At 35.4% G+C, this 15,851-nt stretch overlaps 1 protein-coding gene across 1 annotated transcript in view; it reads right to left on the bottom strand.

Annotated features, from left to right (window-relative positions):
• Positions 1–15,851, bottom strand: part of cacna1ba (calcium channel, voltage-dependent, N type, alpha 1B subunit, a) — a 128,120-nt gene that overhangs the window by 91,017 nt on the left and 21,252 nt on the right. The window lies entirely within an intron of this gene.

The raw sequence follows: 15,851 nt of genomic DNA, 5'->3' as shown, positions 1-15,851 counted from the left end.
CATTGATCAAAAGTGACAGTAAAGGCAAAGACATAAAATCTATTTCAAATAAATGCTGTTCATTTGAAATTTACATTCATCAATGAATCCTGGAAAAAAAAATTATTAAGGCTTCCACAAAAATATTAACATATATTAAATATATATTAAATATATATTAAATAAAAAAATATTAAATATTAATATTAACAGCACAACTGTTTTATATATTGATAATAATAAGAAATGTTTCCAAAGCACCAAATCTGCATATTACAACAATGATGTTGATAATGAATATGATTGTCTGCTGAAAATACAGCTTTGCCATCACAGAAATAATAAATAGTAAATAATAAATATTGAATATTATGCAAATAAATAAAGTAAATGGATATTTATCATTAACTCTGTTTAAAAAATAGCCATAATCAACAGGGCAAACAGAAGCAGATAACTGAAGACCTCATCAGATGTGTTACACAGTCCTGAGTGACCATCTTTTGAATCATGATAGATCACTTCTAAATGTCCTGCACATGTATATTTCACTGAGACATTTAAAATGTATTTCCCCCATGTTGACCCGCCTTCCCTGATGGCAGCTCACAGCTGAATTGTGGAAAAAGTCCTCCCCATTCTCTAGGGCACAGCCACACAATCATAGTACTCCTGTCTGTTTCTCTCTCTCTCACACACACACACACACACACACACTCACACACACACAGAGCGCCTTTGACTAGTGAGAACTCTGACCATTCCCCTTTCTCAGGCTTTCACATGGTGAAAGGGAGAGGCAAGGACAGTCTGTATTAATATATTAATAGCATTCACTCTATCCTCAGTTCCCTTTCATTCTCTCATATCTTAGAAGTATGCTCTGCTCTGAGTTTTTAGTATAAAAACACCATACGGAAGGGCCTGGTCTCACTGAGAGGGACAACCCAACAAATTATGGCCCAAAGCACAGCTTGGATTCACAGCTGGTATGGGGACACAGTGACAGTTAACTAAATGGGTCTGGATGATGCCGAAGGCAGATGGATGTTTGCTCGAGGACAGGAAGAAAGGAAAAAGACAGATGCTGGTGTGGTAACTAATACTTGCAGTCAGTGGCTTCAGATATAAAGAGAGAAAACTCTGCTCAGTGTATATAACCTCATTCGCCCTGTTCAAGTTGCTCTACATTTGTTGTCTCCTCAGGGCATGAAAATATGAAAAGAAAAGACATGCTTATTGGAATAGTTCACACAAAAATAAAAAATCTTTCATCATCCTCATGTTGTTTTGCAGAATATGTGCAGGCTTCTCTTTTCCATACAATGAAATAATTCAGTGATCGGGCGCTGTCAAGTTCCATAAATGGCACCATAAATCTATTCCTTATGTTTTCTGAGCTACAATATAGTTCAAAAGTTTGGGGTGGTTAAGACTTTTTTTTTTTAATGCTTAAAAAAAAAAAAAAAGAATCTCTTGTACTCACCAATGTGTTATTCGATCAAAAATGCAGTAAAAACAGTAACATTGTGAAATATTATAATTAAAATAACTTTGCTTTCTATTTTGCTATATATATTAATTTGTAATTTATTTCTGTGATAGAAAAGCTGAATTTTAAGCAGCAGTTACTCAAGTCTGTAGTGTCGCATGATTTTTCAGTAATCATTCTAATACTGATTTGGTGCTCATGATACATTTCTTATTATTATCAATGTTGAAAATGGTTGTGCTGCTTCATAATTTTGTGGAAACAGTGATACATTTTTTCAGGATTCTTTTGATGAAAGTTTCATCAGGACAGCTTTTATAATTTGGAAATAGATTTTTCAGGTCAGTTTTGATCAATTTAATGCATCCTTGCTATATAATAGTATAAACTTAACAAAAAAAAAACTACTAACCAAAAACTTTCAAAAGGTAGTGTGTATTGATAAACTGTGTGAGCAACAAATCACTGAAAAATTTTATGAAAGTCTCTATATTCAAAGTTAGCGTGTCATAATTGGTTATGAAAAAGCATTTGGCACTTTTACACACCATATCTGAATGTATGTAAACATGAATGATTGAATGAAATATGAAAGCGATTTTTAGTGAACAGCAACTTAAAGAGTCCACACAAAGATTAAAAATTCTGTCATTATTTACTCACCCTCAAGTTGTTCTAAACCTACATGAAGTTAAAAAATAAAAATAAAAAATACTATGGAAATCAGTCGGGACCGGAAACGGTTTGGTTACCAACATTCTTCAAAATATGTGTTCAGCAGAGGAAAGTACTTCATGTAGGTTTAGAACAACTTGAAGGTGAGTAAATAATGACAGAATTTTCATTTTTGGGTGAACTATTGGGTGAACCAATTTTTCACTCAAACCTTTTGTCTTTGTCAGTACTTGATGGTCCTTAGTCAGTGTTCACTACATGCTTTTGTTGAATAACAGAGCAGTTGGGAAATTGTCCAATACACCTATTTTTGTATTCCACCAAAGAAAGGAAGTTTTGATAGGAACTAGATTGGAGTACTAACTTTTGACTATCAAACAGACATTTAACTCCCACTTTACAGAGAGATACATCAGATCATCAAACCTCAAAGCAGAAAGATGCACCTCTGCTCTCACATCTTTGAGAGTCTTTTTTCTTGTCCTTCTCAGTCAAGAAATCTAATTCAACACAGTAGTGAAAAATGATGGCTTTTATATACAGCACAGTATCAATTCGCCTCAATATTTTCATTGCAATTCTGTTGATTTACTAGCTGTGTCACTGAGGCCCTGAATGAACCTGAGAGGATGGCTCAACCTGTATCAACACTGTGACATGAAAAAGCTCTAGACATCCACCAGGGAAATCCAACACTCAGGCAAACACGGTCCTTTGTAAAATAATACTCTGCTAAAGTAAAGTACTGCACACTGCCCTTTAAGAGCTCTGGGAGTGTAGAACATGCTAGAACTTGCTTAGATGCTTGAATGAAAGACTCAGTATTTATTTACTACCCATCATACTGAGGTCACAATAATAATAATAATAATAATAATAATACGTTTTATTTATATAGCGCCTTTCAAGGACCCAAGGACACTTTACATGAAGTAGATAGATAACATGAAAAAGAAAAGTTAATAGATAACAGGTGATAGATAACACAAGCAAACATTGTCTAATTTCAGATATCTTTAATATCCAAATACAAATCTGAGTATTAAATCATAAATCCCAAAAATATTCTTGTCAATCTTAATATATAAATGTAAATAAGACTAAATAATTGCAAATTCTGAATATGCATGCACAGCTTTAAATCTTGAACATATAAAGGCAAATCCAGAATATAGTTATAAATAAGAATATATAGCCCATATTACAAAATCCAAATGGCTGTTAAAAAAATAAGTTTAATGGCTGCAAAATAATTCAAATGTACAGAATGTGTGTATTTATATTTATATAAATGTATAAATCTGAATGCACACATATAATGTGTTTAGGCATATCTTCCATGTTTCATTAAAAAGTAGGTATTGTTTGTATCATTCTGACATATTCTCAGATGCGTGACCCACATCTCTTGAGTTACTCCCTAAAATGTGAGCATACAAAATGTTGACTGTATTATCTTCTCCAAGTGTCTGTATAAACCACTCTTTGGCCTCATTTGTGTTTTAAAAAGAATATTATTTTCTTAATTTTTCAGCCAGAAAGGAACTAGAAACTAGTCATGTCATTCAGACCTTGTTGATCCAATAATGCACAAGGTCAAATCATTATAAGAGCTGCACCCAAAACACATTAAAGATTCATATGCTGCCTTGAGGGCACTGTTCAATCTTCAGAAGATCTGAGAAGCTACTCCACTAATTATAGGCCGAAGGACGTCACCTAGATGGCACTAAATACTATTTTAAAGTTAGTCAGTGGATTTTAGATGGTAAGACACTCTGCCCCACATTAGACAGTTTGCAGACAGAGAGACACATAAACAGAGAGGCTGTGCAAATACAAGAGCCTGCCATAGGCTCAGAATATAAACAAAGACACTCTCAATGTACTGTACATACACACTGTAGATACAAAAGTAAACAACACCTATATATACCAGACATACAGTACATCTGAACATTTCCAGCTGTTTCTTCAACTATGAGCACCTTTGGACTGTAATACCTCCCTAAAAGACTTTCAATTGCTTAATTTGTCTAACAATCTTCAATTAGTGTAATATACAGTACATGCAATGTATAATTCTGTCACGTTTCTGAATGTTATGGACATTTCAGCCACAGCGTAATGTCCATCACATCAGAAATTATGTGGCTTATGTGAGCTTAAAGGAATAGCTCACCCAAAACTGAAAATTATCCCATGATTTACTCACCCTCAAGCCGTCCTAGGTATATAAGACTACCTGCTTTTAAATGAACACAATCAGAGTTATATTAAATTATATCCTGGCTCTTCCAAAATTGATAATGGTAGTGAAGGGGGCGTGGGATTTTGAAGCCCAAAAAAGTGTGGTTAAAAAAGGGGGTTAATAAAGTCCTTCCAATTTATTATTCAAGGCTTTTGTAAGAAAAATATCTTCTATCTATCCATATTTAAAACTTTATAAACTATAATAACTAACTCCCGGCAGTACACATCAATTTACGACAAAAGAGTAATCTCTGACGCAACGTAGGATGTAGAAGTAGCATAAGCTAAAACGCCTCTCATGGTTCAAACAAATAGGGCTGGGCAACAAACTCAAGCTCCTCTTCTCTTATACAGAAATACTCAGACCTTACTCTTTAAAAATTCTCATTTTATACTTCTAACTCGTTACCAGTGTTTTGTTTTGCTCTCTCCTCTGTGCTTCCGCATTCCTCAATTCCTCATGCGTCAGGTCAGGGGTTACTCTTTCGTAGTAAATTGATGCGTACACCTATATATTAGGTATTATATTAATACCTAACACCTATATATTAAGCTGTATATTATAGCTTATAAAGGTTTAAATATGGATATTTTTCTTTAAAAAACCCATCGCTTCATTCCAGAAGGCCTTAATTAACCCCCTGGAGCTGTATGGATTACTTTTATATTGGATGATGGATGCACTTATTAGGGATTCAAAATCTCACACCCCCTTCACTACCATTATCAAACTTGGAAGAGCCAGGATATATTTTAATGTAACTCTGATTTTGTTTGTCTGAAAGAAGATAGTCAAATGGTAGCTTGAGGGTGAGTACATTTTTGGTTGAACTATCCCTTTAATAGCATTCTGTGATAGAAGTGACGCTTTTCAACATTTTTGTAATAAAATGCATGATTCTTGCTATGGCTAATTTCTGCTAGCAAGTTCAGTATTCTAAATGCACACAAATGATTTTACCTTGAATTATTTACATTTTTTCTTGTTTTCTTCACATATCACACCTCATATTTTTCAAGCTCTTTACTGTTCATTTTGTCTCGAAGTAACCATCTTATTAGTAAAGTAGTAAACAAACTTTTTTTTTTTTTTTGGGGGGGGGGGGGGGGTTTTGGGAGAAAATTGTGTTATAAATGACTTTTTTTTGTATTTTCAAATGTAATTTTGGTGAAATACTGGTTTATTTTACTTTACTGGAGTTTCAAAAATGTACTCAGTGTATTTATTGTAGATTTTCATATTTTAAATTTGAAAGTCTTAATCTGGGATAAGGGCAAAACAAAATCTATGCATAAAAGGAATTTGAAAAGCAAAAATAGTAAAAATAAATAAATAAATAAAAAGCATGATAAAAACACTTTTAATGTGATCATAATGTTAAAAAATAAATGTCAAGAAATAAATCTGAATAAACACTTAAGAACAATTTAGAATGTTTAAAAAAAAAAGAAGGAAATGGTGAGTGACAGACTGACAGACAGACAGAAAAATAGACAGATGTATTTAAATATGCATAACCATCCCATCATGAAAAGAAATTTCTAATTAGTTTTTTTCTTCTGGAAGAAATAACTATAGCACTATGAATTCCCCCTACACAGCTACCACATACAAGCTTACGAACTTCTCAAGTTAGCAACATCTTAACAAGCAGACATAAAAACACAAGCCCTTGCTGGCAGATTAGCTACTTAATGGAGCTGAAGAGATCAGCAGTTATACTCCAACGCTCATGTCCCAGCGCAGGAAGACTCAACCGTAAAAATAAAACAAGCGATGGAGGAGGGATTCTTCCAACAGTCTTCATGCCAACAGGACAACTGGAAGATAAATGAATGATGTTCTAAGAGCAGCAGCTCGGCTTTTTATCTTAGCTGAATGTGCCAACATCATTCCAGGCAGCATCTCCAGCTTCTACAGTACGCAGCTTTTATACACAAATCAGCTGATGAGGGGTCAAAGTCATTCTGTCAGTAGCACAGCTAAGTTGCCATTCATTATTCTAGACTGATCTTTAACTGACAGGTTTTTACTCTAGCCAACAGAAGCCTCTAATGTGGCTTCTCTTTGTGTGCTTAAACAAAACAATACAATATTAGGGAAACCGCTGTCTTTAGAGATAGAAGATCTGACATGTCTAAAATGCCTGAAGAAAGTGAGGTCAAAAACGACCATCAGAACTTCATGAATGCTGTCAGACTGATGGGTGACATGCAACTGCATGAAAGGTCTAATAGTTACCGTATATTAAAGGGATTGTTCACCCAAAAATGAAAATTTGATGTTTATCTGTTTACCCACAGGGCATCCAAGATGTAGGTGACTTTGTTTCTTCAGTAGAACACAAATGATGATTTTTAACTCAACTGCCTTGAGTATCCGGTGTGTGAGGTCTGACTTTGACACCAGAAGTGATCTCTTGCACTCATTGAAGTATCAGAGCGCGTTTTCAGACCTCACACACTGGATACTCAAGGCAGTTGGACATAGTGGTGTATTAGAGGTAAAAAATTATATAAATAATGTTCGGTTTCTTGCACAAACCGATCATTTTGTGTCTTGGGACATCAATGTGTCATCACGAGCCACATGGTTTGATTTGGATTTGTCTGTGCATGTTTTGTTTTTTTTACTCTTGTAGATGAAGTTCCCATTGACATGCATTATACGACTAAAAATCATCATTTGTGTTCTACTGAAGAAACAAAGTGTCCTACATCTTGGATGCCCTGGGGGTAAGCAGATAAACATCAATTTTTTTTTTTATTTTTGGGTGAACTATCCCTTTAACAAATAATGTCATGAACTGAAAAAATGCAAGAGCTGCACATTTTGCAATTAATCTAATGCATTTGACTGCACGGCTTTAGAAAATTGCCGTACATGTTTTATAATTCACCAGGCTTCAGAAAGGAATAAATAATGCATTTGCTCAGTGCTACTTCACCGCAAGTGTAAATAGATGAAATCTAGGTATGTGCTGTAGAGGTGAGAAATAATTTTTCAATTTTGTGACAATTTTTGAGAGCAGTGCGGAACAAACACTTATATATCTCTGTTTTTTATTGAGCTGTTGTACAAAGTCTGTAGCTGGGATGTATTATTGCTTTCTCACACAAATAATGAAGTAATTTGAGGGGGATGAGGCACAGAACAAACAATAGAAATGCTTATGAAGATGGAAATTTACCATCAAATGATTGGAATAATAGAAAAAGACTTTTCATTTGTTGAATAGAGTCCCTAACCTGAGAGCCATTTGTTCATTCCACTATGTAATGCAATATGGAATATCTCTCATTCTCAGTGGTCGGAGGTGCAAGCAGACCTCTCAACATCACAACAATAATAAAAACATATGGCACATCTGTAAATGGATTCCATAACCCCTCGGTAATGACCCTCCAGAACCCGCTGTGCAGATGAGCTATCAATTCCCCTGCAAGGCAGATTAGATTAAATAAGGAAGAGATCACTGGAATCATTATGTAGTTGTTATCACGCTGATATATATTCAATTGTTCGTTTTTGCGATGATTTAGATTTTAGCTAGCAATTTGATGCTATAAAACCGGGGCGTGTCATCATGATTCGAAGTTGATTGACAGCTTGTCTGAGGACTGTCGGAGCTTCGAGGGGAGATTGAAGATGTATTAACTAACTGTTAATTTTTCGATTTCTTTGTTATTTAACACCAACAAAATTAGTTGTTCAGCAGTAAAAACTGTACTAACCGACCTACAGGATCTGACGGATCACTGAACTTTTTTTCTGTAACATTAAATGTTGGCGTTATAAGCTAATTAATAAATGTTATTAGTTAAGACAGGGGTACTCAACAGGCGGCCCGCGGGCCGCATCCGGCCCGTCAGCATTACATTTGTGGCCCGCATCATGCTACATATAAATGTATTTTTATTATAATTTGCGATCAAAATTAGCGTGAATATTACTTCGTTTTTTTTACACGTACACAAGGGTAGGCGTACAGTGCACGTGACGCTGTAATCATCAGCAGAGAACGCGTATAGTGTACGCGCGCAGCACAATTTTTCTAACCGCAAAGAACAATATAAACTGAAGGCACTTTGCACGCGCGCATTGAATAGTTTTTGCACTAATTTAGTTTGTCCACAAGGTGTCAGCACTGAAACGGGCTGTTGTTTCAGTCTGAAAAGAAACGGAGAAGACAGAACAAGAGTAACAACAAACACCTACCGTTTTGAAGAGCGCTCGTTTGAGGGGATTAAAAGATACCAGCAACTCTAATTTTAAACAAGTACAAAGAGATTTTATTGTAACTATTTGAGCGAAAAAGACTAGACAAGCATTAATCTCTCTAGTGCGCATGTGTCGAGCACTTGTGTTCGTGAACGCCACCAAAGACTCGAGACTGTGCGCGCAAGTAAAAAAACAAAGTAACCTTATTTTTCCATGATGAAATGCAGTTGACATTCCTCAAACTTTGCAGTGTGTAAGTTGCCGAGCAGCATGAAAAACACACCTTTTATTCTTAATGTCAATGTGTTATAAACAGAAAGCAAGCAGCGCTCCCATTACAGATCTGTCATCACATAATTGAGCTCACTTAGAATATCTGATTTATTATGTTTACAACGTTGGTTATAGTTAGATAATTCATAAAATTGTGATTGAACATTAAAATATATATATATATATATATATATATATATATATATATATATATATATATATATATATATATATTTGGATTCTGACCAAATTAAAAGGTAGGTAATAATAGTACAAATAATAAAACATTTATTCTCTGAGTATAAATAGGTGCTATAAAAAGTGTTAAAAAGGTGCAATGGAGTATAAAAAGACTATAAAAAAGTGCAATGTTTTCGTCTTATGGACAAACTCTCATCAGCCAGTGAACAACAGCCAGGCCCTAAAAACTGCACTTTTAGTAAATAAACGGTAAAACTACAAATATTGTCTTAAGTAGGCCTAAATAAAAGTCTTACGATCCAAGTTATAATTTGTGGCCCTTCGCGTTTCATTTGGTTAAAATGCGGCCCTCTTGGCCTCTGAACTTGAGTACCCCTGAGTTAAGATAACACACCTAATGTTAACCATGTCGGCAAAAAGCAGGTGATCGTTATCTGGTAGTTACTTATTATTTTTATGGGTATAAAATAATAATTAGCAGGACAAAACTAATGATAACTTACTCTAATTACAGCAATCGATCTCCTGTAACGTTAGCTGAACTTGATTTAAAATGGCAGGACTTTTTCTAAAATATTATTGCTCTGGAAACAGAATAGCCTATTATTTTAAAGGTAGAATTTTAAATTGGGTATAATTTTTATAGTCTATTTACAATACATGAATGATGACGCAGTCGTCTGGGCGGAAGTTTGATAGCGCAACTCCGCCTCCGGGCTCCACTGACGATTCCTTCTGCGCAGGCCCAGGCTCCAAACTTTTTTTTTTTTTGACGTATTGCGTAACGTGTCAGCGCCCATTCATTGGCCCATTTTGGCTTCAGTTCATTACAATGGAAGGAAGCGGCGTCGCGTCGTCCATCTTTTTTTACAGTCTATGTTATGTACTCGTGGCTGAATCTATAGAGGAGTTCTGTTGCATTCTTAAAGGGACAGTACACTAAAAAATTAAAATACACTCATCATTTACAAAGTTAAAGGGATAGTTTACCCAAAAATTAAAATTCTGTCATAATTTACTCCCCCTCAAGTTGTTCCAAACCTGTATACATTTCTTTGTTCTGCTGTACACAAAGGAAGATATTTGGAAGAATGTTTGTAACCAAGCAGATGTCACCCCCCATTGACTGCCATAGTAATTTTTTCCTATTATGGTAGTCAATGGGGGTCGAGATCTGCTTGGTTACAAACATTATCACAAATATCTTCCTTTGTGTATGGCAGAACAAAGAAATTTATACAGGTTTGGAACAACTTGAGGGTGAGTAAATTACATAATTTTCATTTTTGGGTGAACTATCTTTAATTTTGACACTGTCAAGCTTGCACTTTATAAGTTATCTGAAACCATAAAATTGCACTGTGTGAAAAAAAAGATCAAAATTTAAGTTCATACATTTCTGCCATAGCTTTCAAATGTTCAGAAATAATTGTATATAAAATATTCAAATATAATAAACTGATTGATAATATAAAAACAGTAATAAATGACAACAAAAAAATAAAATAATAAGAAACATTTAATTACACCTTAGATTTTTATTTAATATAAGCCTATTATTTTGAACTATTTTTTACTTTTGCACTTGTCTCAACTTGTTTAAAATACTACAAATACTACTACTACTTCTAATAATAATAATAATTTGTGAGATACAGCAAAGGGGGAAACACTCTCATATTGCTATAACCTTAAGGACTACTTTTATTGTCAAAATTCATCAGAAAATAAAGAATCCGAAATGACATGAGAATAGGTAAATGATGACAGAATTGTATTTTTGGGTAAACTGTTCTTTTAAACTTCATTCTAGGCTAATGATTTAATAACAGTTGTAAATATTTCTAGACAGAAAATGAATAATAAGGCTAAAAAAAAATATTAGTGGAACACCGCTAAATGATTATTCTCAGCTCAGGCATGTACACAGAAATGCTAGCTGTGTATTTTGCATTTTACCAGTTAGCCAAACAGTTCATTAAACAATTTGGCTCTATTATTCTGGGAAGACACAGGGCAGGCTTACTCCATAATTGTAGAGAGGGTTCATAGCTGTGCAGATTCGAACTACACAGCTGCATCTTCCTTTTTATTTTTTCCTCATCCAAACACAGAGACATGAATGAAACATGCATGACAGACAGTGCTAATCCATGAAGCATCACAAATGTAAACTTATCCTGGGGCTATCATGCGCTTTCTAGACATGAGGGAGCGACGTTGTTGCTTGGGACAGGTTTGTATACCAAAAATGCATCTGTGTGTCTCCTTTTCTTGTAATTATTACTTTAAGCCTCAGTAGAAGCCATAAGATTCATTCTTTTAAATGTCACACTCTAGATTAAATAAGTGTTGTTTTAGAACCTGTATTGACTCATCAGGGGAGAAAGCGAAGGGCTTTTCCAACCACTGAGCAAGAAGGAAACACACACTGGAGACAGCCAGTCTCATCACCATAGAGACAAAGGTCTCCCTCCACTGCTCTCATTAGAGCACTATGACAGACAGAGCGAGAGAAAGACAGGAAAGAAGGAGAAACAGACATGAGTTTTGGGATCTGGGGACAAAAGAAAACAAAAGGCAAGACAATTTGGAACATGAGGGAGTTTGCACTGCCATTCTCCAATCTTATGTACAAACCTCATGCTCAAAAGATGAGCATACCAGTCTCATTTAACACATCACTATATCAAGACACCACTTACAGCCTTATAAATCATATAAAGCAGAAGGCCTTAAAGGGTTAGTTCACCCAAAAATGAAAATTCTGTAATTTACTGTATTACATACCCTCATGCTGTTCCACACCCGTAAGACCTTCGTTAATCTTCAGAACACAAATTAAGATATTTTAGATGAAATCCGATGGCTCCGTGAGGCCTTCATAGGGAGCAATGACATTTCCTCTCTCAAAATCCATTAATGTACTAAAAACATTTAAATCGGTTCATGTGAGTACAGTGGTTCAATATTAATATTATAAAGCGACGAGAATATTTTTGGAGCGCCAAAAAAAACTAAATAACGACTTATTTAGTGATGGCCAATGTTTTTTTGGCGCTCCAAAAATATTCTTGTCACTTTATAATATTAATATTGAACCACTGTACTCACATGAACTGATTTAAATATGTGACCCGTCACGGAAACCAGGGACACAAGTCGGCAGCACAACTATTGAGCAAACTGAGAAAGCAGTGTTTTTTTTTTTCAAAATTGGTGATTTTCGTTTTTTTGCAGAATCTGTTAGTTGAAATCACGAAGAAGCATCTCCGTGTTTTAGATAGCAGTATTGGTTTATTTAAAAGCATACATTTTGAGGTTGAAATCGGCTTGTTTTTCAGAGATTCTATCTCGCAGTAGGGGCGTGTCATTGTCTGTTTGTATTTCCATACTGGAATCGGATACGCCGGCTTTTGTTTCTTTTGTTATTGCCGCCGCCCTCCAAGGGAAGCGTGGCTACTTAGTATGCAGCGCTCTGGACGGCTCTAGCTGATATCAAAATTTAATGAAGATGGACGCCGCAAAGAATATCGCAGACAAGCTGAACCGTGGCCATTACACCGAAAATGTTTTGAAGTACAACATACGGCTGGATTCTTTAGCTGCGGAAAAAGAGTGACAGGACATGCAAATTATTGGACATTTAGAGGCAAACAGACGCATAGTGCAAACTTCGGAGATGGTTACATCCACAAAGAAGACCCCGAAAAAGAGAAAGTGTGCCCGAACAACTTATTTCATTGGAGGCAACAAGATCTTTTCTGTTTCTTATGGGGTGAGTTTCCATAAACATCAAAGTTTGTCGTTTTGTGTTCATTCTAAGAACACGTAGGCTACACGTGATCTCATGTGTCTATTGTTATTAGCTAGCTCAGGACTGTCGTTTTAATTGTAATCGTTAGCATCGTATCACTTGCCAAATACCCCCATGACTATAATGGGCTTTTAGATGTTTAATGTTAGCATGTTAATTTGAATAACGCTTCAACTGCTTGAATTGACTGGTGTGAATGACTTAGTTCATGTAAACCTTACTATTCTTGAATTGAATGTGACGCTAATAATTTTAACCAGTTACTACTTCTTAACAAGGATTTACTAATGTAATAGTAAATGTATCAGATTAAATTCCTACATAAGTAAAAGTATAAAGTATCCGTAGCCGTAAAATGTGCGCTATAAGTCAAAAGTAAAAGTATTGAAGAGTTTAATGTACAGGATTTTTTTAATCCTTTGACTCAAACCAGGTGTGACCACTAACTGAGGTCTAAACCAGGACTATACGGTTATCACAGAATCCTGTTCAAAAAGTTCTAATGTCAAAAAAGATAAATTACTGACATTTACAAAGCACATTATCCTTTATTATTAATAGTATGCGGTCCGATTTTTCCTGTTGCGTCTGTCGTTGCTATGCAACCCCACAGCTTTACAGGGGGTATGGCTTATCTAAATGAGATGTAAATGAGCCCTATTGTCACTCCCAGGAGGTGAGAACAGATGAGAACTGCAAAATCTGTAGGTCATTTTCTGCCCTTTGAGCTTTTTTGAGTGCCTACCTTCAAATGGCCACAACTTCTCCAAATATTATCAGATTTCCATGTGTTACACATCGTTGGAAAGCTTGGAGACTTTCAGAATTTGTGAATAACTCAAAATGCCCCAGAACTGACTTGTGTCCCTACTTTCCGTGACTGGTCACATATGTTTTTAGTATCTTTATGGATCTTGAGAGAGGAAGTGTCCATTGCTCCCTATGGAAGCCTCACGGAGCTATCGGATTTCAACTAAAATATCTTCATTTGTGTTCTGAAGATTAACAAAGGTCTTACGGGTGTGGAACGGTATGAGGGTAAGTAATAAATGACAGAATTTTCATTTTTGGGTGAACTAACCCTTTAAAACCAATCCATCTGACTTTGAAAAGTAACATTTTAAACAATATCTCAATGAACACAAAAACAATTTCCAAAATGTTGACAAGACTAAGTTTAAATGTGCCCTAGAATTAAAAGTTGAATTTACCTCGGCATAGTTAAATAACAAGAGTTCAGTACATGGAAATGACATACAGTGAGTCTCAAACACCATTGTTTTCTCCTTCTTATATAAATCTCATTTGTTTAAAAGACCTCAGAAGAACAGGCGAATCTCAACATAACACCGACTATTACGTAACTGTCAGGATCATTAATATGTATGCCCCCAATATTTGCATATGCCAGCCCATGATCAAGGCATTACACAAGGGCAGTCAGTATTAACGTCTGGATCTGTGCACAGCTGAATCATCAGACTAGGTAAGCAAGCAAGGACAATAGCAAAAAATGGCAGATGGAGCAATAATAACTGACATGATTAGTGGTTCAGCGGATCACAAAACTCACGGTTCGGATCACATCACGGTTATGACGTCACAGATCGGATCATTTTTCGGATCAGCACAAAAAAAAAAAATTGGGGGATGGGGGTAACTTAACTTTGCATGTATTACTTAGTAGGGGTGTGACGAGACCGGTATCTCACGAGACGAGACTCGAGATTGAGTTCACGAGAAGAGACAAGATTTTTACGCACTATTTTTAAGAAATCCTCAATGGTGAAATCATGACTAGAAAAAATATTCTGTACGTGTATTTGAAATGTTTTAACTAATCATCTTGTAATGAATGTCATTTCAGTTCTACTTTCTATGCAGTAAAATACAACAATACTCAAGTAGCCTACTATAAAAGGTTTTGCCACTAACTCAACTGACTGACTTCTCTTCTGTATGATTTCAGTCTCTTCAGATCTTACTGTACATGATTTATGAGCTTCTACATCTTTTGACCTCCTAACTGAACTCCTTTCCACAAACTGATCATAGAAATAAAAACAGTATAAATAAAAATGGTAACACTTTACAATAAGGTCTCATTTATTAACATTAACCAACATCAACTAACAATGAGCAATATATGTGCTACAGTATATATTAATCTTTATGTTTAATAAAAATAGTAATTTGTTGTTAGTTCATGATAATTCACAGTGCATTAACTAATGTTAACAAATGAAACCTTACCTTACATTTTTATGGTAATGTTAACACTTTACAATAAGTACAACCATAATCACAATATTCAAAGTGCAAATAATACCAAGTTTTTCTTTGATACAGAGCTAAGAGATGGTTACAACTACACTGCCCAACCTAAAACAGCTTTCATATTGAGAGATATCTGTATTCATCAGAGAGCCGAAATGCGGGGTATTGAAATCGCATTTGAATGCGCCCTCGCGTTTAGGCCGTGTGTCCACCTAAGCGTTTTTTCCAGCTGCTAGCGTACTTTTTCAATTGTTTTCAATGGGAACGCCCGTCTTTTTCACGCTCAAGTGCTGAGAGCTGGGCATTTTTACTGGTCGCCTCGAGTTGAAGAATGTTCAACTTTGAGTAAAACGCTGCTCTCATCACTGTCACTTTTTAGACAGCCGTCCAATCAGAGTGGAGGAGGGGTGGGACAAACACAACTCCGACCAACTGTCACATTCTTGCTGTACAGCGACATCAACAAACAGAAACAAAATGGATGAGAAATTAATATTGCTGGTCTCCTAACATACATAGCATGTAATTCCACATTGTGTGAAAATTTTTAGCCTGAAACAAATTACCTGCAAAATCAGTTATAAGTAACAGTGACGCGGATATTCCATATCATAGCAACAAAGCGTTTCAACGGAAAAAAACGCTACGCTGCAGAAGCGCTT

The sequence above is a fragment of the Chanodichthys erythropterus genome, chromosome 13 (assembly GCF_024489055.1).
Source record: "Chanodichthys erythropterus isolate Z2021 chromosome 13, ASM2448905v1, whole genome shotgun sequence".
Taxonomy (NCBI): Eukaryota; Metazoa; Chordata; class Actinopteri; order Cypriniformes; family Xenocyprididae; genus Chanodichthys; species Chanodichthys erythropterus.
This window is presented reverse-complemented; position numbering and strand designations above follow the sequence as displayed.